The following is a 25049-nucleotide window of genomic DNA, read 5'->3' as shown; positions in this document are numbered from 1 at the left end:
ATCTCAAATGCCTTATGTTAAATGAAAGCAGCCAGATTCAAAAGACTACATACTGTATGATTCCATTTATATGACAGTCATGAAACAGCCAGTCTATAGGTTGAGAGAGAAAATAGGTCAGTGGGTGCAGGGGTTGGGAAGGGGAACATATGGGAAAGATAGAAATGTTTCATATCTGCATTGTATTCAAAACCGTATGTGTCTACACTAAAAAGGGTAGATTTCCCTGAATGTAAATTAAACCTTGATAGATAAATCTAACTTTCAAAAATAACATAATTTGCCTTTTTCACTCTTGTAAGAGTACAGTGTTTGCGAAAAGCCACATGACTGGGATAATGCCATCGCTCTGTAGCTAAGGAATGGGTGCTTAGGAATTCTTAGGTTTTACCTTTCTCTCCATTTTAATTTCTAATACGGTAAAGAGTCATGAATGTAACAGACATAAACAAAAACTCTCCTGAGTCCTCAATAATTTTTAACAGCGTAAAAGGTTTCTGAGGACCAAAAGAGTTTCAGAACCACTGCTGTAGATATAAGGAGGAAGCCCTGATGTGGTCCAGCAGGGGAAACAAGAAAGAAGAGTGGACGGAGGGAAACTAATAAAGAAGTAACTACAGCATCTGATTAAGGATGACCCTGGGACAGGAAAGAAAACAGGTCCAAACATCATCTGTGTCTTGTTATAAATCCCAAGCCAGTTTCTAGGCTGACATTTTGCTGGTGCATTAAAGTTTTACAAACTAATTTCTGTTAACTAGTAATATAGTTAGGAAATTAAATCTGCTACAGGAGTCATCCTAAAACACATTTCTAATCAGTGATTTGTGGATTATTTACTCAGTTGCCAATGTCCCTCGTCACATGATGATAATTTAAAATTGACCTTCACCCATTTTAAGCTTGAAAACTATCCATCCTAAAGAGGCTCAAAAACTAATTTACAAGTGACTCAGTACCTCATGATCTATTAGGCAAATTAGGTCGTTCTTTAAAAACCCAATGTGTTACTTCTCTGAAATACGTTTTCACTTGTACCCAGAAACACTATGACAATTTCAACTCAGCACAATTTTTTCTATGCATTGTGGTTTTCTGGATGGAGGGGAGGGTGAATAAGTTGTTTCTGTCTTTGTTTGGCACAGTTCCCTTTCTTCTTGGGGAAAACTCATTTCTAAATACAAGCTCTGTAAATTCCAAATTATTCCAAGTACAGATCTTTTTCTACAATCTTCTCATACCCAGAACTATTATAGTACTTTGGTATGCCACAGAGGTAGAGAAGTTATTCTTAAAACCATCCATGTCTTTAGCTTTAAGCAAATAGAAAACAGACTGATTAATGACAGATGGATCAATCAATCATGGGATGGAGGTGATTATTAGAAGGTATTAGAAGAAAGGATGATCCCTTTCGCAAAAAAAACTTAAATACAGTTTTATACGCCACTTTAAATGAGAGAGAGAGAGTTATTTGCCATTATATATTGCTTCTCTAATTGTTTTAAGTAACCAAGCCCACTGACACCTCAGCTAATACCAAGCAGATGGGAATCTGTATGAAGAATTCAATTTGCCACCTTTCAAAGAATTCACCTATATTTCTACTACAGAAGTCTGAGAAACTCCAGACTCCTGCGAAAGTAACTGTGAATTATTAAGATAAAGTGAAACTAGATCTTTACCTGAAAGTATAGTCCTTTGATTCTACATTTCATAAAAATCTTGGAAATTAGACTACAGTCAATACTCCAGAAGATTCAAATTGAAAATTTCACCTAAAGACTGAAAAGGGGGAAATAATTAATTTGAAATGCATGCAAAGAATGAAAAGAGGAAATAATTAATTTGAGATCCATGTACAATGCAGATAAAAATATCAATTTGATCAAAGATGAAATTTTTGTAAATTTGTTAAAGCCAAACGTTTTCTGCAGGAAACCTGTTTTCTGTGACTCGAATCCAAAATGGAAAACGTGGGTGGTTCTTCCTGTCTTACCATTAGAGTCAGCCAATTGGCTAGTGAAGCTTTCACACAACTTCAGCTCAAACCCCAGCTTTCCATCTGCTTTAACACTGCCATACCTTAGTAGAATGAGAGAGGAATAAAGGCTTTCTCTAGCCTCAAAGTAAGTCTTTCACAGGGAACCTTTGGCTTATTCTATCTAAACCATACTTGATCAAACTGCCCAGCTTTTTAAAACTTCAAATCCAAAAGACGTGAAAAATAGTAGCAGCTAAATTGCAAAATAATTCAAGGACATTAAAACTATCTCTGACTGTGGAGCTGATTTCTAAAAAATCAGCAAACTCATCTCTCAAATACAAAGCTCCAGTGACCACACACATGCGAGCTCCAGCCCATTACCTTGACCACAGCGGATCTCTTCCCCACCCACATGGCACCCACCATTTGCCAAGACGGGCTGCCAACAGAGACCACATTTGAACTTCAAAATATGTTACTCTGCCAGAATGGAGTATGAATCCAGTATTTCTGTAGGGTATGTCTGCATATCCGCCTCAAGCTTCAAACTAGCTAGTGTGAAATATTTAACTGAAAATATCACACACAACAGTATGCTTTCAGTGAGAAAAGACTACTAGTACGTGATACTAGCACAGTAAAACAATTGTGCATACACTACTGCCCAACTAAATCTTAAATCCTTAAAGCACTGGAAAACCTTCTAATGCAAGACAATATAAATTCAGGCAGTGGCTTCCAATGGTGATTTAAGGACCCCACTGGGCAAACTGCTCAGGGGTAGCAAATGTCCATTCCTAAAGATTCCAGGCCCACTTAAAAATCCTCATATCTCAGGAGGCTTTTTTCTCAAAAAATGCTAAAAGGCCCATACAGTTCACCATGCATAGTAGAAAAAGGCCCTTCACAGGCCACCGGTGACTGCACAGCTAGTTCTTACATGATGACTTCTCTGGTAATCACAGGAAAACCCATTGACCAGGCTACAGTGAAGGGCCCTGGTCCTCAGATAGCCATCTCAAGGGAACCGTTGTTACATGTGGAGCCATTTAAATGTGAAATACACACATACTATTTGTACATGTGAGTTTTGGAAAGTATCTGTGAGGAAGCACCAAGCATATCATGAACAAATACAAACCATAAGCTTGTAGAGCCAAGAGACCCCAATATCCCTTTACCACTGTAATGCCCTAATTTTACCAATAAAACTAAGTCAAAACCTCCTGACTGCCAGCCCAAGGCTCCTAATGGTACACCTGCTTTCTAATCAATTGTGAAAACTACATTTTGGAGCATAATGAAATCGAGTCACAACTCAGTTGCATGATAAATATCTCATTTAACCACATGCTGCAAAAGCACAATTTACATAAAAGATTAAGAAGTAAAAAGCTTTATTATATTCCTGGTGAAGGGGGAAGGGTACAGTGAGGTTTGTTGTCTTTCTCCATACCAGTATAACTTTATCCTCAGGAAAAAAGCATATACAAACTATGTATACAAATCATCTTTTTCAAAAACTGCTGTCAAAACCAGTACATCTAGCAAAAAGATACAAAATCTGATGTCTTACTGCCCTTACCAAGAATGCTGAAGTGGCATAAACAACAATTCTTTCTTCTCAAATTAAGATTTAAAATATTTTCTAAGTTATTTTCACTGCATTCTCATTAATTTCCTCTAATTTAATTTTAGAAAAGATCAAGTAGATATATTTCTTCATTTTAGTTTCTTTAAAACTGATTTGTTAGCACTTCTTCTAAGACAACCTACAGTGATCTCTCATTCTGTGCATTTTCTCAACTTCCAAAAGACAATTCCTCAACTAAGCACATTTTTGCAAGACTATAATAATGCACATGCTTACACACATAAAAACAGAAAGACATAAATACTTTGCACAGGATGAAATAACTACATGACTTTTGAAATTTTTAAGGTAAAATGCAGATCTGAAATTCATAAATGCTCCCTGGTTATCTCCAAAGAAAGGCTTGTACATTCCTATCCTATTGATACTTCAATGAAAATTTGTAACAAAATTCACTGCAATTCTGCCATTAACTAGCTGTGTGATAGAACACTGAGTGGGATTATTTAAGCTTTGGACTTAGGCTCATAAAGTTCACATATCTGGTTTCTATGGTATTTTCTAGGTTTCTTAACATCTTCCTAAGACATTATCTATCATCTTTATTGTCATTCAATTCTAAAAGTCAAATGTATCTTTAGATAATAAAAATGACGGTTTATAAACTACCCTACACCCTAGAACACAACAGAAGACTATCATCAGCTTAGCTATTGAAAACTTTAGAAGATTTTAAACTTTATCTTCCTTAACTAGATTGCTTTGTCTCATGTTTTGGCATTTCTTAAAAGGTTTAGATTAGTAGAAATGTACTCTCACATCTAGATGACCCTGCTGAAGCACCATCCAAACCTCCCAAGATGGGAGATCTTGATGACTTCACTTCCTTCCTCATCCATCCTCTATCACCTCAGTACCCTGATGTTCTGAAACTCAACTTTTTCAGCCACAATATTGACAATGGAAACATTTTAAATCACTTATGTTACAAACCAGCTACATGTCCAAGTCTGTGTCTGAGAATCTCTGTATACATTTTTATCATTTAGTACTCTAGATTTTAATGTCTAAAGACTGGTTCTGGCTGGATGCGGTGGCTCCTGCCTATAATCCCAGCACTTTGTGAGGCTTAGTGGGCGCATCGCAAGGTTAGGAGTTCAAGACCAGCCCTGGCCAACATGGTGAAACCCCGTCTCTACTGAAAACACAAAAATTAGCTGGGCATGGTGGTGTGTGCCTGTAATCCCAGCTACTCGGAAGGCTGAGGCAGGAGAATTGCTTGAACTGGGACCCACAAGGCGGAGGATGCAGTGAGCTGAGATCGCCCCACTGCACTCCAGCTTGGGCTACAGAGCAAGACTCTGTCTCAAAAAAAAAAAAAAAAAAAAACAGTTCCATCGATAATATCTGCATAATCTCATGACTCTTCATCTGAATCGAGTTCCCTATTTATTGCCAAACAAGTAAGGAGGTTCTAGAAAATCATATACAACACAACTCATGCACTTACTTTCTTTACATACAAACTGATGATTATGCCATCTCAGTTAAGTCAATAAAACAACCACTAGGACTGAGAATCTGCCATTTTACCAGTAGGAATCCCAAAAAGTAGCTGCTTTTGCCAAGTTCATTCATTCAACACATATTTATTATCCACTATGTGGCAGGCACTTTTTATTGTTCATCCTGGGGATACATAAACAGACGAAAGTCCCTGCCTTCATGCGCTCTACTAGAGAAGATGACACACCATAAACAGAAACCATAATAGACAAATTATATGGAGATGTATATATATGGTGTATTAGTCTGTTCTCGTGCTTCTAATAAAGACATACCCAAGACTGGGTAATTTTTTTTTTTTTTTTTTTTTGAGATGGAGTCTCACTCTGTCACAAGGCTGGAGTGCAGTGATGTGATCTCAGCTCACTACAACCTCCGCCTCCCGGGTTCAAGCAATTCTCCTGCCTCAGCCTCCTGAGTAGCTGAGACTACAAGTGCGTGCCACCACGCCTGGCTAATTTTTGTATTTTTAGTAGAGACGGGATTTCACCATGTTGGCCAGAAGGATCTCAATCTCTTGACCTCATGATCACCCATCTCAGCCTCCCAAAGGGCTGGGATTACAGTCACCCCGCCCGCCTGATACTGGGTAATTTATAAAGAAAAATACTTTTAATGGATTCACAGTTCCACATGGTTAGGAAGGCCTCACAATTATGGCTAAAGACGAAGGAGGAGCAAAGTGACATCTTACATGGAGGCAGGCAAGAGAGCATGTGCAGAGGAACTGCCCTTTACAAACCATCAGATCTCGTGAGACTTATTCACTATCACAACAACAGCATGGGAAAACCCGCCCCCATGATTCAATTACCTCACACTGGGTCCCTCCCACAATACATGGGGAATACGGGAGCTACAATTCAAGATGAGATTTGGGTGGGCACACAGCCAAACCATACCATGAGGTCAGAAGGGATATGTGCTTGATATGGTTTGGATTTGTGTCCCCACCCAAATCTCAAGTTCAATTTTAATATCCAGTGTTAGAGGTGGGGCCTAGTGGAATGTAACTAGATCATGGGAGTGGATCCCTCATACATGATTGAGCACCATCCCTTTGGCGCTGTTCTAGAGTTTCACAAGATCTGGGGAGGAGCCCCTTCCCACTCTCTCTCTCTCTCTTCCTCCTACTCCAGCCATGTAAGATATGCCTCCTTCCCCTTCACATTCTGCCACGACTAAAAGTTTCCTGAGGCCTCCCCAGAAGCAGTCATGCTTCCTGTACAGTGGAACTGTGAGACAAATAAATCTCTTTCTTTACAAATTACCCAGTCTCAGGTATTTATTTATACCAGTGTGAGAATTGACTAATACAGTGCTTTTATAAAGAAAAAGGCCAGGCTGGTAGGAAAAAGGGATTCAGGAATAAATGGAGGGCAGGTGGGCTGCAATCTTAAACAGGGTGGGGTCAGGGTAAGACTCACCGAAAATGCAGAGTCTAAGCAAAGACATGAAGGAGAAGACGAAGTGAGCCAGACTGAAGTTTCCTAGTAATTCTTAACTCGTACTGACTATACATGTAATGGCAAGTGCTTTAGCAAAAGTTATATATGAGCAAATTTATAAACAACCCAGAAGACTAAAATAGAAGAGAGCTGTGTGTAAACCCCCTTCATTTTTGCAGCTTATTTTACCAAGTGAAACTTACAACTTCAATTAGGTATGCTTAGTGTGTTTTTACCCCAAGTGTTGTTTTGAACAAAATTTTTACTTCTGTGATTCATTTTCCTCAAAATTCAAAAATAAATGTCCCACTGTTCATTTGAAACATAAAAGAGCACCAGTGTTTGCAGGGCAAGTGGCTCATGCCTGTAATCCCAGCACTTTGGGAGGTCAAGGGAGGCAGATTGCTTTGAGTTCATGAGTTCAAGACCAGCCTGGGCAACATGGCAAAATCCATCTCTACAAAAATACAAAAAATAGAAGTCAGGTGCAGTGTCTCATGCCCCAATACTTTGGGAGGCCAAGGTGGGCCACTCACTAAAGGTCAGGAGTTTGAGACCAACCTGGCCAACATAGCAAAATCTCATCTCTACTAATAATACAAAAAAAATTAGCTGGGAATGATGGTGTGCTCCTGTAATCCCAGCTACTTGAAAGAGGCTGAGGCACGAGAATTGCTTGAGCCCAGGAGGCAGAGGCTGCAGTGAGCCAAGATCACACCACTGCACTCCAGCCTGGGTGACAGAGTAAAACTGTGTCTCAAAAAAAAAAATTAGCCAGGTGTTGGTGGCTCATGCCTATAGTCCCAACTACTTGGGAGGCTGAGGCTAAAGAATTGCTTGAGCCTAGAAAGCAGAGGTTGCAGTGAGCAGAGATCATGCCACTGCACTCCAGCCTGGGTGACAGAATGAGACCCCTGTCTGGAAAAAAAAAAAAAAAAAAAAAAGAGCACCAGTGTTATCCAATCAACAACTTCACTAAGATATACTGACTAGTACATCAGGGCTCAAATCTCAGTATGGCGAATCCAGGAGCCTTTACCAGTGTGGAAAAACCTGTGTTTTCCTAGAGAATTCAGTGGGAAATGAATGGGCTATGAAATCTGGCACCCTTATCACCAACCAGCTATATAGTCTTGAGCAAATCGCTTCTCACCCTGGGCTTTGGCCCTTGCCTCAACTATAAAATCAGGGTATTGGACCATGTCATTTCTGAGTCCCTTTTAGGTCTAAGTCTATTTCACACACACACACACACACACAAAAAAAAAAAAAAAAGGAAAAAAAAACTTCATATAAATAGCCACATATTAAAAATTATAATATTAGCTAGGCATAGTGACATATTGTCCCAGCTACTCAGGAGGCTGAGGCGGGAAGATCACCAAAACTTGCACACAGGAGTTTGAAGCTGCAGTGAGCTATGATCCCACCACTGCACTTCCCCCTAGGTGATCACAGCAAGACCCTGTCTCTAAAGAATGATAAATTTTTTGTAGATATAATAATTTCATGCTTTATAATTCTGCTAACCTACCATCAGACTCAATTTCATTCTTAACATTCTTCAAATAACTAATGAATTTATACTGACTGATTCATAAAGTCTCAACTCTCTCTCTCTCTCTGATTAGAACAAATTCACAAGAATGGGTCTTGACTTGCAGTGGTATTTACCAAGGATTAAAAAAAACCTCAAAGTTCTCGTCTTTGGCTTTCCTATCAACATACTCCTGCTATGGTAAATAGAATTTTAAAGTAACACAACCATAAAACTGTGGAAATTTTAAATATTCTTTATGTATATCCCCACAACGGAATATTATTTTGTTGTTGTTGTTATATTTTGTAGGGACATGGTTTCACTCTATTACCCAGGCTGGAGTGAAGTGGCAGCATCATAACTCACTGCACCCTTGAACTCCTGGGCTCAAGTGATCCTCCTGCCTCAGCCTCCCTAGTAGCTAGGACAACAGGTGTGCTAATTTCTTTTCTTTTCTTTTTTTTTTTTTTTTTTTTTGTAGAGACAAGGTCTTGCTATGCTGCCCAGGCTTGTGTTGAGCTCCTGGCTTTAAGTAATCCTGCGACGGCCTCCTAAAGTGCTGGATCACAGGTATAAGCCACGGTGCCTAGCCCAAAAAGTGTGTTTTTAAATAGTAGGTTTCCTTAAAATGTTTCACTTAAAATCTTATATTATTAATTACTATTATACTACTTATAATTATGAGTATGTTATTCAGGGAGCCCCGAAATCATCTTTGTTACTTTTTGACTACTTATTTGCTGTGTAAATCTCACCTTCCCAATACAGAATTTTAAAAAAGAAAGCAAATAAGCAAATTAGGGGTATACAGGCAGACACGTGAATTAAATTCCACCAACCAGCCATGCCACATGGGACTCCTTCGGAACAGTTACGTAGGGAAAGTGGAAGAAGGGGGGAAGAGTCTTGCTTGGCTTCCTGGTTTGCAGCACTCTGACTGTATCAGGAGCAGCAGCTCCTCAGCAGGCCTGTTCCACAGTGCAGAACTGGCAACCATTCCCAGAAACTCAGCGTACAGTCTCTTTTATCAGCCTTCCCAATCTGCTAAACTATCGCCCTTAGTAAATCACTTGCTGCTAATACTACTAGAATAAATCTTAGTATCTGTAACAAAAACCCTAACCACCACGCATAGCAAATATTCATTTCATTATTTCCATATAGAAGAGCTGAGACTGAAAAGAAAACAACATACAGAACATTCCACCATATAAGCCAGGAGTTTTTTATTTCAAGCCAGGACTTACAGTCACAATCAACGCTTCAAACCTTCCCTTATATGTAGTTTCTCATAAATTTCATCCCCTCTGCCATGCAAGGAGAAGTAAATGGTTTTTGCCTACCTCATTTTCTATCAATAAAGAGTCTGATGACAGTAACCTGGCAAGATATTTGAGAAGAGGATACAATAAACATCACTTTCTACATCAGCTCAAGTTTATGGAGAATTCTGCAGTGTTAGGTAGCACTTTCAGAACATTCCACAACTGCAGGCAAAGTGATCTAATGCTGTATTTGAATGCCAAAATGATCGGTACTTCATGCCAAGGCATAACTTAACTCACAAAGAAGCAGTGAACTTTTCACTGATTTTCTGCATCCCTCAGGGTAAGACAATCATGTTAAAACTATAGACACACCAGGTAGCTAAAATATGACACTACTACCTAATACTAAAAACAGACTGGAAGCACTGAGAAGTGATTATGCATGTTAAAATTCTCTTCTTGGTATAAAGATTAAGTCCTATAAAATTACTTGGCAAAGATGGAAAAAGTAATCAGCCACTAATAATACTGGTCCTTAAAGTGGCAACAGAATCTTACAAAGGACGTTTGATGTCTTTGACTAATCATATTATTCTACTATCAAACTACACTAGGTATTTTTCAGGCAATACTCAAAGGCAAAACTTTATAAAGATCACTTACACACTCTGAAGGCCATTAATGACACTGATAATCAATCACTCAGTGCATCTCAATGCTCTGCCAAAGCACAAGTATGCATCGTGAGGGCAGAGCGATTCAAGACAAGTCTCACTAATTTTAGTGCCCCACGGGCCCTGAGTCTCCAGGCACTCAGCAAGCTCTGCCTTTGTCACTGCAGAACCTCACCTTGCCTCCTGTTCCCTGAAAGGCTTTTATCAAACAATTTATAGTGCACTTAGCTTTAGCATTGATGGCGGGGAGAATGGGAATATGCAAAAGTTAAAACACAAGGTGTATTTCCCTAAGAACAAAGCAAATCAATTTGCTTAAGAAAACTTAGAGCTTGGCTGCTTCAAAACAAAAGTTTAAAATTTCATAGAGAATGTCTGCAAAGAAGTTACTAAGAGGACTCTCAAGCTTTACTATGACTACATGTGTACCATATGTGTCCTCTGGTTGCACCGGGCACACACACTCTTTTTTCTTTTTTTTTTTAAAAAAATGAAGTATCAGGCCAGGCACTGTGGCTCACGCCTGTAATCCCAAGCACTTTGGGAAGCCGATGCGGGCAGATGACCTGAGGTTAGTTCAAGACCTGCCTGGCCAACATGGTGAAACTCTGTCTCTACAAAAATACAAAAAGTAGCCAGGCGTGGTAGCAGGCGCCTGTAATCCCAGCTACTCAGGAGGCTGAGGCGAGAGAATCACTTGAATCTGGGAGGTGGAGGCTGCAGTGAGCCAAGATAGAGCCACTGCACTCCAGCCTGGGCGACAGAGCAAGACTCCTTCTCAAAAAAGAAAAAAAAGAAATGAAGTATCTCTAGGCCAGAAATGACACATGGCCTACTTTAATTTTTTGTTACCCTCTCATGTTTAGACTCTAATCTCAATCAATCTTATTGCAAAAGTAAGGGTATGATGCTCATTTGTTAATAGTGTCAAGATCTAAGGATACATACATGATTCCCAAAGCTGGTTTGCAAAACAATATCTGCATTTGTAGGTCCTCAGAGAAATGGGAAAAAAAAAAAAAAACTGAGTATTTCATAAGGCTAAATTTATCCAATTTAAATGCTTGATCTTTATTCTGAAATTGTGTCTTTCCTATTCTTTTGGTATTCAAATGGTCTTTCTTTACAAGATGCTAAAAAATATATATATAAGATTACATCTGTAAAATACAAGCAGATGGCTAGCACTACTCCAGATCTTCTGCACCTTTTCCCTATCTCCAACTTCCCAATTTCCCTTTCCAGTTGCTCAGGCGAAAAATAAAATAAACACTAAAATAAGACCTAGTGCTATTCTTCTCTCTTTCTTCCATATCCCACTTCCAGACCATGAGCATATCCCTCAGCTTCACACTCAAAACCTATCAAACAGTCAACTATCCCATGTACTGCCACCACCAGGTCGAAGTCACCATCACTACTACCTCAGACCACAACTGCCTCTTAACTGACCCCCAGCTTCAACCCCATCCCCAGCAGGCTACTCTCAACATCGCAGCACAGCAACTCTGAAAACCTAGGTAGGACCATGTGACTGCTCGGCTTAAAACCCTTCAGGAGTCCCATCTCAGTGAGAGGAAAGTCTTTAGTAAGACCCACCTGCTGTCTCAATGCCTCTCTCTGCTCATCTCTGCTCCTCCGTTTCCTGGTCACGCCCTTCTAGGGACTTGGCCTTGTGTTCTTCACACCTGCTGCCTCTTTGGTCTGAAATGTCTCCCCCAGGTCAGACATTTGCATGATTAGTGACCTTACCTCTTCAGGCGGTTACCTGAAATTCATCCTTATCTTTGTGACCCTGAGATAAACTAAAATTTCTTAAAGCAGGACACCATTAAGAGAGCTGAAAAGGTAAGCCAGCAAGTGGAAGAACATACGTGCAATACGCATATACAATGGAGAACTCATCCAGAATATATTTTTTAAACTCCTATAAATCAATAAGGAACATGGTATTTAGTCATTTTATTTATTAACATAATCTGCATAGTGAAATTCACTCTTCTTAGTGTACAGTTTTTCTGTGGGTTTCCACAAATGTATATGGTCATTTAACCACAACCATAATGAAAATACAGAACATTTCTATCACGCCAAAAAGCGGTATCATATGGCCAATATGTATGAAAAGGTTCTCAAATGCATTAGTCTTCCACAATGGAACATCTCTACACAACTACCGAAACAGCTAAAGCTAAATGGCAGGAAATGCCAAATCTTGACATGTCTGTTGAGCTCTCACATGCCACTAATAGGTATACAAATCGATACAATCACTTTGGAAAACTGTTTCTCAGTATCCACCAAAGGGAATATACACATATCCTGCAATCTGGCAATTCCACTTCTAATTATATCCCCTATAGATGACATCACTGAAAAGAAATATACAAGCATGTTTGCTGCAGGACTACTCATTGGCTAGAGACAGAAGATAGTACTCTCGTATCATGATACAATTTAGTACTCTACAGCAACAAAAATGAATCACCTACAAATACTTGTAAGACCACATAGATGGATCTCACCAAATAAATGTTGAGTAACAGAAGCCAGAAACAAAAGAATATGTTAAGCATGATGACATTAAAGCTCACAAACCAGAACACTAACCTATGATAGTGTGACTTCTAAGGAGGCAAGGCTTCAACTGGGAGGAAAGGCAACCAGGCCTCCTAAGGGGCAGTTAAAATTGTTTCTTAATTTGAGTGCTGATTACACAAGTGTATTCATTTGGTAGACATTCAACCCTCCCAGCTACTCAGGAGGCTGAGGTGGGAGGATCATCTGAGCCCAGGGAGGCTGCAGTGAGCCATGATCACAACACTGCACTCCAACCTGGGTAACAAGAGTGAGACTTTTGTCTCAAAATGAAAAAGAAAGAAAATTCATTCCATGGCACACTTGTGCTTTCTGTACTTTTCTGTATGTTTGTTATATAATATAAAGTTTGTTTTAAAAAAGAAAAATTAACCTTCTCAATGAGGCCTTCTCTGGCCATACTATCTAATATTTCCACCAGTCCCATTATTTCTCACATGCCTTCCCTACTTATTTTTCTTCTTTCATGCTTAATACCTAGCACACTATCTTACATCCTAGATATATTTTACAAACTTATCCTGTTCACTGTCTGGCTCCATCCACTAACCTGTGAGTTCCATAAACACACATATTTTGTCCAGCTGGCTGAGTACTGAGTCCCCAGTAGCTAGGATAACACCTGGAAGATAGTAAGTACTCAATATAATCTATTATTAATTAATTAAATTAATTTCTTAATTTATGAACTGCACAGCATTGCCCAATTTAATTATGTTTAATTATGTTTCTGGATTCAAGCCATAAGTTATTATAGTTGTCTTGTTATACTTAAACAGTAAGTTGGCTGTTGTTCTGTTTGAATAATGCTTCTCAACACGGTTTTTAGAGTTCTCATCTTCTAAGCTCCAGATCAGGTTTCAATCAGTTTATGGTAAAATAAAACATTCTGAATTCTATTCACACTTATCTTTATAAATGAAAGCTGAGGCTGCATTAACCTTTCTCTCAGTCATATCTACCCTATTAACTCATACTGAGTTTAGAAGCAAATAAAAGTAACAAAGGGACTTAATTCCATTTTATCCTTCATATAAACATAAATCAAGAAATATTCTCAACCCATCATGGTACCTTTAGTCTCGAGTGCTAAATGAAGAAATTTTCAGCTATCTCCATCTACTCCTATTTTAAGTTTTAGCTAGCCATTTCCACAGCTTTCTGTTAAAGCTGTGGTTCTCAACATTTGCCATCACTGCTCCCCTAAAGAGACTTTTTAGGCATTTTTTCTTAATCACCTCTCCCAAAAAATTCTGGTATCACAGATATACTATTTATCTGTTTATGTAATTATACTGTGCTTTCAACCTAAATAGTAGTATTTCTGCCCCACAACCCCTACAACCAATTTCACGTTACTGAAATTTTATAAAGGCATATTTTAAACTTTGAAAGTAGTTTGTCAACTACTACCTTACCTTTCTAATTTTACTTCACAGGTAATTTTGTCAATAATAAAACCATTTCAAAAATCAGAGCTGTAACCCACAGAAATCAAATACGGAGTGCAAAAGCACAGGATGAAATGCTTATCTCCCAGCTCATGCAGATCCATCAAATCTACCGCTCTGCTCAACAAGCTACAAATCCACATAATACCCATCGCACATTTTCTCAACTTATTCAAAAGAATAGCATTTTGTTAAAACTTAATATTCTGTTGAAATCAAAACACAGCATTCCCTTAACTAATAACCTATTTAAACTTTTCAGAATCTATTTTTGAAAGAAAACAAGATTAGCACAGAATGACTTATTTTAGTCTCTTTAAAGTCCCTCCGGAATCTGTTCAGGACCACTGCAACTCCTAACTTCACTCTTGTAAGAGTTTCCTACTTCCCTGGGCTCAAATCAGTACGTACTATTTTCTATAAAATTAGCAAACTTTTTCAATGTAAATCTGATCGTTCTGCTCCCTGGATATTTAAAATCTTTCCAGGGGTCCCCTACGTCTATAAAAGCCCCAAGTCTGTAACATAACAGGCAAAGCAATACCTCCCACTTCTTTTTTCTCGACATGGAGTCTTGCTCTGCCGCCCAAGCTGGAGTGCAGTGGTGCAATCTTGGCTCACTGCAACTTCCGCCTCCTGGATTCAAGCAATTCTCCTGCCTCTGCCTCCCGAGTATCTGGGATTACAAGCCACCATGTCCAGCTAATTTTTTTTTTTTTTTTTTTATTTTTAGTAGCGAGGGGGTTTCACCATATTGACTGGTGGTGGTGGCTCACGCCTGTAATCCCAGCACTTTGAGAGGCCAAGGTGGGTAGATTATGAGGTCAGGAGTTTGAGACCTCCCACTTATTAAAAGCTTTTGCATAATCACTTTACTCCATCTAGCAGAAAAGCTCTTATAACCAAGCCTTAGCACCTGCCTGCCCTCCCCACCCGACTCTATGTTCCCTTTGTCTCTTCAGATTTTAGAAGCAGTATCATCTCTTCAAAAGATGTCCTATTCTCTACATGCTCCCCTGTGTCACAAGAGCACTCCTTAACCAGCTTCCTAGGCACTCTGCCTATATTTGGGGCTTACTTACTAATGTGTCTGTTCCCCCACTCTTGGGCCATCAAAAAATATGTGCAAGGAAATGCATTAAGGATACCAGCTACAAGTTGACCTCCCAAATTTAGAACTTGACATTGACCTTTGTTCCCCTGGCAGCAGCAGCAGGAGTACTAGGAACCCACAGGAATTAGAAGCCCAGTGAATCTTTTTTGTAATATTGAAAATATCCTGACTCCTGGTAACCACTACCTTTCTCTCTCATGCTATCAAATCACCTGTTTAAACCTACACTAAAATTCTGCCAGAAAGTCACAAGAAATTTTTCTATTTTCCTTTCTTTAGAAAAAAAAAAATCTGTTTTTCTTTAGGGGAAAAAAAATAAAACACTGACTTACCTTCATATTTCAGGACTGTCGGGTCAAAATACATTACCCCAAAGTATTCTAAACTGAAGGAGGCTGGAGGGGCCCCAGAAACAAGGTCACTTCCCCTGCCTTCTATGGGAAGCATTGTCATAAAGAAACTCTCTGACCCATCTTACCTGAAAATAGATCATAAGACCCTTATTCCAGAAGGGTTCTGCCCCACACCCAGAGTAAAAGTAACACTCAACACAGAGAGGCTGAGAAGAATCTGGACAGGCCTTGCTGGGTTCCCCTCTCAATTTATTACCTAGATCATTCCATTTTTGTGCAATCACATTACTACCATCATGATTCTGCATCAAATCTAAGCATAGTAACAGTTTTCCCTGGGCCTTTGGGTTATTTCCAAAAGCTCTCATGTCATGTAAAACTTTGCTAAATAAAATTGTGATGCTTTTCTTCTTGCTAATGTGCCCTGTGCTACTAGGAGTGTTGACCACAACCCTTATGATGGGTGAGAAAAAAAATCATCTTTTTGCCCCAGAAGACATTTTCTCACCTTCTCAGTTCTCAAAGTTTCCCAACTGGAGTTCCTCAAATTAATGGTAGAGTTTTCAGTATCCTGGGGAAGAATGCATTTCAGCCTGGAGATTCTTATTTAAGGGGACGAGAACTTGTTTGCTTTACTCTCATCTTTCATAATCTACTCTTCTCTGTCTGAAAAATACTTTCCTGCTATAAAAGATAGTAAGAAAAAGAGGTGAATTATTCTGAAACCCCTTTTGTTAAGATTAAACAGTAGGTTTAGCCTCTTTTTAGTTCTCATTTTGTTTTAAAGATTAAAAACTAATTTACATACACCTTAACAAAGCGGAACATAAATACATTTTATGACACAGCAAGTCCACTCCTAGACATACATCCAGTGGGAAGGCATGTCCCATGTGCACCTCAACACGCATGCAAGAAAGGGCCTAAGGAGCAGAAGTTGAAAACTGAAACTCAAATGTCCATCAAGGGTAGAGAGTATAAAGAGTTGGATATTGATACAATGGAAAACTATTGACTAATGAAAATGAACTACAAGAAATAGATGGATAAATTTTACATGTTAGGCAAAATAAACCAAGCACAAAAGTAAACATGCTGTATGACTCCATTTCTATAAACTTCAAAAATATATAAAAACCAATCAATGGTGACAGAAGTCAAAAGAGCTGTTATCTTTGGGGTGAGAGGGCTAATGATTGCAAACGTTCAGAAGATGGCTTTTAGGAGCCTGGTAATATTCTTTGTCATGACCCTGCCATGATGATTACATGTGTGTATGTATTTTCTGATAATTTATCAAGCTGGCACCTTTATAATTTGTGTACTTGATGTAGATTATACTTCCAAAAATTTTTTTTTAATCACTGTGGTAATTTCAAATTTTTTTCCCGCAAGCCACAGGTCACCCTAGGTATAATCTGTCTAAAATATTTGTAGCAGTTCAGCCTACTTCGTTTTCATGCTTACTATGTGCCCTTTTCTCTTTTGTATTCCACTTAACATCTGGCCTCCTGAGTAGAAAGATAACCTACAGAGTGAGAGAACCATTTTGCAAATCTGATAAACGATCTGTACCCAGAATACATTAAGAATACTTACGACTCAACAAAAGACAAAAACTTTAACTTTAAAATGGGCAAAGAATGTGAACAGACATTCCTCCAAAGATCTACAAATGGCAGCAGACACATAAAAAGATGCTCACCATGGTTAGTCATTAAGGATATAAAACTGAATTGTAATTTTCTGTTACTTGTCTATCAACTTGGTTTAATCCTAGAGAGGCAGGGACACCCTCTGAATCCCAAGGACTGGCACAGTACAGTGCATACAGGAAAGCGTCAACGACTGAGTGATGACTAAGTGTATCAAAGAGTATGACTATGCACAGAGAACCCAACATCTTCCACATAGTTCCTGTCTCCCACAGAGTACCCTCTTCACCTCTGCTCAGTTACAATCCCAGCCATACATGGCCACAGTACAGTCCTTACTAAGGCTGGCAGGTGGCAAACTAGGCCAGGAAAATACCCAAGTTGACTCCTCCTGCTCTCCTCCTCCCCTGTTCCCACCTGAGCTCTTAGCTTTCCTACCCCTAGCCTTCTCCACTGACACCCAGGGGAAAATGTTCAGGATGACCTTTCAAAGAAAATTACTGACAAGATGGAATTTTCCAGTGCAGTGCAGATGACACTTATTTTAAAAATCCAAGAATCCACCATGATAATTCAAATGAAATTTATCCTTCCATTAAGTTCCTTCAAAATCCAAGAGAAAGATACTCGAAAAACTGAAAAGTTGGCAGCCCAGACACAGTGGCTCATGCCACCTCCCAACACTTTGGGAGACTGAAGCAGGCAGATCCCTTGCTCTGGTCTGCTGAGACCAGCCTGTGTAACATGGCAAAACCCCATCTCTACCAAAAATACAAAACATTAGCTGGGCATGGTGGCATGCACCTGTGATCCCAGCTACTCAGGAAGCTGAAGTGGGAGGATCACTTGAGCCCAGGAGGCAGAAGTTGCAGTGAGCCAAGATTACGCCTGGCATTCCAGCCTGAATGGAAGAGTGAGCCACGGCAAGAATGAGACCCCATCTCTCTCTTTATATACACCTATAGAGATACAGATAGATGTCTATCCAGATGATTGATTGATTGATAGATAGATAGATAGATAGATAGATAGATAGATTAGATAGATAAGATAGACAGATAGATATAAATTTTTAAAAACTTGAAAAGTTGGGAGGGCTTGTAGGAAGCAGTGGGTCCAACATCTATTAGACATTTACTATATGCCAGGCACTGGGCCTGCTGCCTTACAAGTGACATTTTAGAGCTCTCATTTATTGGTCCTAAATCCCAGCTATAGGAAGGTTGTTACATACATTGTCTCATTTCATCTTTATAATAACCTTGAGTTAGCATCATCGTTCCCTGTTAAAAATTGAGAAAGAGGTTGAGAAATTGTCTGAGATCACTGTGTTACAGCAGAACCCAGGTCTCTGATTCCAAAGCCTGCATGTGTCCCTGCCACTTAATATGTAACTATGACCCTAAACAAGCAATTAAATCCATTTCCTAAATCTAAACTACCAAAATGAGAAAAATGCTTCCTTCAAATGTTTGCTATGAAAATTAAATGAAACACTCAATTCAAAAAACGTGCTAGTACCTAAGAGATCGTTTTTTAAGAAATGTTTCCTTTCTTGCTTCTCCTGTTATGAAGTTTCCCAACCTTAAACCATGGACACGCAGTGGACACCGCAATCTAAAAATCATCTTACACATTCTGTTCTAGAAGGAAGACTCCATTTATTTATCTAGTATAGATTAATGCCTGAGAAAAGCAACTGGAATGCCAACTACCACCTTATCAAGTTTTAGAACAGAATACACTTTTAACTTGGAAATTATTCACAAAGAAATCTAAGGTAAACACTGTTCTTGGTTTTGTTCCCCGATACTTTCTTCCTGAGAACTCCCAAACATCCCTTCCCTAAGACGCTGCTTCTACATCATGGTCCCCGCAACAGCAGAAACACTTCTGGGGGCCTTTTCCCCTTTTCCTCATAAAATTTCACCTTAGGCTGGGCGCAGTGGCTCACACCTGTAGTCCCTGCACTTTGGAAGGCCAAGGTGGGTAAATCACAAGGTCAAGAGATCAAGAACATCCTGGCCAACATGGTGAAACCCAGTCTCTACTAAAAACACAAAAATTAGCTGGGCATGGTAGCACTGCCTGTAATCCCAGCTACTCAGGAGGCTGAGGAAGGAGAGTCACTTGAACCTGAGAGGCAGAGGTTGCAGTGAACCAAGATCATGCCACTGCACTCTAGTCTGGGGACAGAGCAAGACTCGGTCTCAAAAAAAAAAAAAATTCACCTTTTACTGGACAGAGGTCTGTTTTGCTTGTTTTTAGAAACCAGTTTTTTCAAAGACAGGAAACAGGAAACATGAAAGTAGTAACAGTGGTGATTCTTGGGTGGCAGAATGATGGATGATGTTTTTCTTCTTCATACTTTCCTGTATTTTCCAAATTTTCTACAAAGTCTTATGGTACTTTGTGGTACTGCTTCCATAATACAAAGAGGAAAAAAATCAAAGATTGTACATTTAAATTATTTCCTTCATCTCCTGATAGACATTTTTCTCTATTGTTCCTGAATTCCCTACTAGCTGGCGGCATGCTGAGAACAGAACTGCAGTGTTATCTATGAAACACATAGCTCATCCACAGCCACTGCCTGACACAAAACAGCTCAAAAAGTATTTGTGGAGTGAATGATGAATATTAGGTAATATTTAGAAACAGACTTCATAGATTGATGGTGGTTGGCCCAAGGTTTGAGGGTGGCATGTCCTCAATATTGTTGGATTATTGTAGTTATATGACATTATTTAAAAGGCAGCTTTCAAACACTCTTAAGCAGTTCAACTTGAAAAGTCTTTAATGTGAAGACAAAGTAAATCACCAATCAAGGTGATTTACTGCTGCAATGGTAAACCAAGAACAGGATGATAAACAGGCTAAGGTCCTTGCGCATCTTGCTATAAATGAGTGCACCAGGAGTGGAATTCATTCAATCACTTCAGGGCTCTCTGCCATTTAGAAGGCACATCATGGCCTTGTTTGGCCACCAAAGTTCAACAATTCTTTTTAAAATTAATCTTTGTTCTTAGGAAATTAATAATCCTAAATACTAAAGCAAACAAGAGATTAAGATAAAACCACCCCAACCTAGTTATTATACCACCAATAATCCTTATCTAATAAACCAAAGCAGAAAATCTTGAGGATTTATTAACACGAAAGAGAAATCTCAAATATTTGGTTTGGAGAAACGAGCTGTACATAAGGTTTAAAGAAGGTATACTCGATTCAAAAAACATACAAAGTCCAAAACTCAATAGAAAAGTTAAGGTATAAAAAAATGTACTCCTTTCCCATCACAACCTAAGTTAACTACAGGAACTTTACTAGCAATTGCATTTGTCTGATCAACTGAACATGTTTCCTAGATGCACACTTGGAAAAGCAAAGACTGAACTTATATTTTCTGTATTTTCAATTAACTTCAGTTCCGTAAACATCTCTTTAAAAATCTGTGTATTTCTAGGGGACTCTTATACACTGTTGGTGGGAATGTATATTCTCAATGTATATTCAGCCACTGTGGAAAGCAGTTCAGAGATTTCTCAAAGAGCTTAAAACACAGCCACCATTCAACCCAGCAATCCCATTACTAGGCATAAACCCAAAGGAAAACAGGCTGGGGTACGGTGGCTCACACCTCTAATCCCAGCACTTGGGGAGGCAAAGGCAGGTGGATCGCTCGAGTCCACGAGTTTGAGACCAGCCTAGGCAACAAGGCAAAACCGATCTCCACAAAAAATACAAAAATTAGCCAGGTGTGGTGGTACACACCAACAGTCCCAGCTACTTGGGAGGCTGAACCAAAGAATCACTTTCACCAAAGAAAAAGAGGCTGCAGCAAGCAGAGATGGCACCACTGCACTTTAGCCTGGGCAACAGAGTGAGACCCTGTCTCCAAAAACAAAAACAAAGAAGAGAAAGAAAAGAAAAACAAATCATTCCACCAAAAAGACGCATACACTAACGTGTTCCTCACAACACTATTCACAATAGCAAAGACATGGAATCTATGTGTTCATCAAGGGTGGACTGAATAATGAAAATATGGTACATATATACACCATAGAACACTATGCAGCCATAAAAAAGAACGAAGTCATGTCCTGTGCAGCAAAATGGATACAGCTGGAGGCCATTATTCTAAGCAAATTAATGCAGGAAAATAAAAGGAAATACCACATGTTAAAACTGGGAGCTAAACATTGGGTACTGATGGACATAAAAATGGCAGTTAATAGACACTGGGACTACTATAGAGGGGAGGGAGTGAGGAAGAGATGAGCTGAAAAACTAACTGTTGGGTACTATGCTCAGTACCTGCGTAACAGGACCATCAAAAGCCCAAACCTCAGCATCACGCAATATACCCAGGTAGTAAATCTGCACCTGTACCCCTGAATCTAAAACAAAAGTTGGTGGGAAAATCTGCATATTTCTAATATGCCTCTAGGCTCTTAAAAGACATGTATTTCAAAACAAAGCAGATGGTGACTTAATAACAGCCTGATAATTTTAGGGCAATTGGCGGAAATCAATGACAAGATGACAATTGCACAACACAATCCATGCTGCAAGATGAGAAATAAAGCATTTCACCCCCTAAAATAAACGTCTCAAGTTTCCTGTCTTGCCCAAGTTAGGAAGTAACATGAAGGTGTTCTTACTAGAAAAAATTCTGTGGTCGTTACAAACTTAGTGAAGATTTGTATTTATTTCACCAAAACACACACATTTCATCTAGCTATTCATAGTAAAAGCATCTGCAATCCTGGGCCTTGGACTTCCCTTGGCAGGTATCAGCCCACTGTGGAAGTCGTTCCCCACATCTCAGTAAGCTCTGTCAGCCAGAAAGGACATTCAATGACAACCACTACTTTGAATCCAGGCAAGAGAGGAAATTAAATATACTATCTATGACTTTTCTATAGGAGTTTGAGATACTAGCACACCTTTACCTCCTGAAAGTTCACTCATCTACCACTTTTTTTTTTTTAAGACAGAGTCTTGCTCTGTCACCCAGGCTGGAGTGCAGTGGTGCAATCACAGTTCACTACAACCTTCACCTCCTGGGTTCAAGCAATTCTCCTGCCTCACCCTCCCGAGTAGCTAGGACTACAAGTGTGAGCCACCACACCCACCACACCCGGCTAATTTTTTGTAATTTTTTAGTAGAGATGGGTTTTTGCCATGTTGGCCAGGATGGTCTCGAACTCCTGACCTCAGGCACCTCCTAGTTTTTCTTAGTAAAGCCTACAAGAGAGTGAGGGAAGGTAAAAGTAATGGTATTAACTCCTATGCAAACCATGCCTGAGTCTCCTGGAAAAGGTAAATAGGAAAGCATCAGAAAGTTAGGTGAGTATCTAAAAGCTAGGGAAACATCCTGAAAGCTAGGGGAGCATCAGAAAGCTAGGGGAGCATCGGAAAGCTAGGGGAACATCCTGAAAGCTAGAGGAGCATCAGAAAGCTAGGGGAGCATCAGAAAGCTAGGGGAACATCCTGAAAGCTAGGGGAGCATCAGAAAGCTAGGGGAGCATCGGAAAGCTAGGGGAGCATCGGAAAGCTAGGGGAGCATCGGAAAGCTAGGGGAACATCCTGAAAGCTAGGGGAGCATCAGAAAGCTAGGGGAGCATCGGAAAGCTAGGGGAGCATCGGAAAGCTAGGCAAGTTATTTAGCCTGTCTTAGTTTCCTTACATCTATTAAATGTTGATAATACCTATTTCTCAGGAATTTCATGAGGATAAAATGAGACAGCATAAGTGAAGAACCTAACATAGAATGAATTCATTGGTGGTGTTCAGCAAAAGATATTTATGACCATTATTAACCTAGGCACTAGGGCCATCACCGTGACAGGTCAAAGTCCTACAGCAGATAAGGAAAAGAAACCACCAAATGGGCCACACACCAACTCTGTGAAATCCAGATCATCATTAAAGATACAAAAAAACAGTCCCTGACTTTCCATTTGGGGACAACATGAACAAATAATAAAACCACATACTAAGCTATAGCAGCAAGACCAGCAGCCTTTCATTGAAAAACAGTTGAAGATCTTTTATCATCAGTACAGTATAGTGTTTAAAACAAATTATAAGTTTAACAGGGTGGTGGTCATAGTTACCTAAGTAGACAGGCTTTATGGCATTCCCAACAATAAAATACGCTTTATGAACACAGCCAAAATATGACTGCAACTACTCTGGTCCCAACAGATGACTGCATCAGATAATGCCTCAACTCAGTAGCTGCTGCAATGTATATTAACAGAAGCAGAAATTCTGTAACAGGAACTCAATATCCTGGCTCCCACAAACCCTGGCTCCCATAGAGTAGTTACTCAATAAATAATAGTCGATATTAATCACCAGGAAGCAACAAATTCTAAAGCCAGAATCTGCCAGGAAACAACAGAAGACAGAATGGCTCCCTTTCAACCAAGACTGAAGTTGTATGAAAACGCTTGAATTGGCCGGGCACAGTGGCTCACGCCTGTAATCCCAGCAGTTTGAGAGGCCAAGGCAGATGGATTACCCGAGGTCAGGAGTTCAAGAACAGACTGGCCAATATAGTGAAACCCCGTCTCTACTAAAAATATAAAAAATCAGCCAGGTGCAGTGGCACATGCCTATAACCCCAGCTATGAGGGAGGGTGAGACAGGAGAACTGCACTCCAGCCTAGGACACAGAGTAAGACTTCATCTCAAAAAAAAGAAAAGAAAACAAACACCTGGATAAACAACACAGTACTAAGCCCTACCAAAAGGAGGGCTTGTCAGTAAACATCGGATTAATAACCTTGCCAGGCAAGAAGGAATGCCAAAGTGCCCTTCCTCTGGACAAATAAAGAACCATTAAAAAAAAAAAAAAAAAAAAAAGAAATGGTCTCTATCCTCAGAGAATCTACACCTACCTGAGGAGAAATCACATGGTTTCAGTTGTCTGCCTGCATTCCTCCCTTGACTCTATGTTCCATGAAGGAAAAAACCAAAAACTTTATATTGCCATACAATACAGGCACTCAATAAAAATCTAATAATCTGGCCGTGTGCAGTGGCTCACACCTGTAATCTCAGCACTTTGGGAGGCCAAGGAGGGCAGATCACTTGAGGTTGAGAGTTCAAGATCAGCCAGGCCAATATGGTGAAATCCCATCTCTACAAAAAATACAAAAATTAGCTGGGCATGGTAGCACACACCTGTAATCCCAGCTACTCCAGAGGCTGAGGCAGGAGAACTGCTTGAACCCAGGAGGCAGAGGTTGCTGTGAGCTGAGATTGCACCACTGCACTCCAGCCTGGGCAACAGAGTAAGACTCTGTCTCAAAACATAGAACAGTAAAATAAAAAATTTAAATTAAAAAAGTAAAAACCTGGTAATCACATGAGTCTCACAGGATCTCAGGACTAAAAGAGCCACCTAACTCAAAACTTTCCAAGCCTGGCTTCACAAACTGCTCATCCTAAACTCTAGAGGTGGAGACTCAGAATCTGTGTATTTAAAATGCTACCCAGATGAATGTGATACTGGAGACAGATAATCACAAGTGTTACTGAGCCCATGTGAATCATCTCAATGCCCTTCACAATGACCCTGTCCAGAAATGATCCAGCCTTATGCAGGAGGGCTTCCAACAATGGGACACAGTCTATGACACCTGCAAGCACCTTGACCAGCAAAGTCCTTTCTAATGTTTACTCAAATATCTGTATTTACTCTATTCATTGGTTTTGTCCTGTGAAGCCAGAGAAGACAAAAGGTAACCTCTCCTCATTCCACATGATGGACTTTTGGCTCCTG

The 25049-nt window shown here is 39.6% G+C and overlaps 1 protein-coding gene across 43 annotated transcripts in view; it reads right to left on the bottom strand.

The window, feature by feature from the left end:
• Nucleotides 1-25049, bottom strand: part of SIPA1L1 (signal induced proliferation associated 1 like 1) — a 397653-nt gene that overhangs the window by 354489 nt on the left and 18115 nt on the right. Inside the window, exon 1 of one of the 43 annotated variants that reach the window (XM_078335292.1) lies at nucleotides 1686-25049. This exon is cut by the window's right edge and continues 16347 nt beyond it. The exons of the other annotated variants lie outside the window; for them this stretch is intronic. The gene's annotated coding sequence lies outside the window, so the exon portion shown is untranslated. The remainder of the gene's footprint in view (nucleotides 1-1685) is intronic. 43 annotated transcript variants of the gene reach the window in all.

The sequence above is a fragment of the Callithrix jacchus genome, chromosome 8 (genome assembly GCF_049354715.1).
Source record: "Callithrix jacchus isolate 240 chromosome 8, calJac240_pri, whole genome shotgun sequence".
In the NCBI taxonomy this organism is placed as follows: domain Eukaryota; kingdom Metazoa; phylum Chordata; class Mammalia; order Primates; family Cebidae; genus Callithrix; species Callithrix jacchus.
The sequence above is the reverse complement of the archived record's forward strand: the minus strand, read 5'-3'. Positions and strand labels throughout refer to the sequence as shown.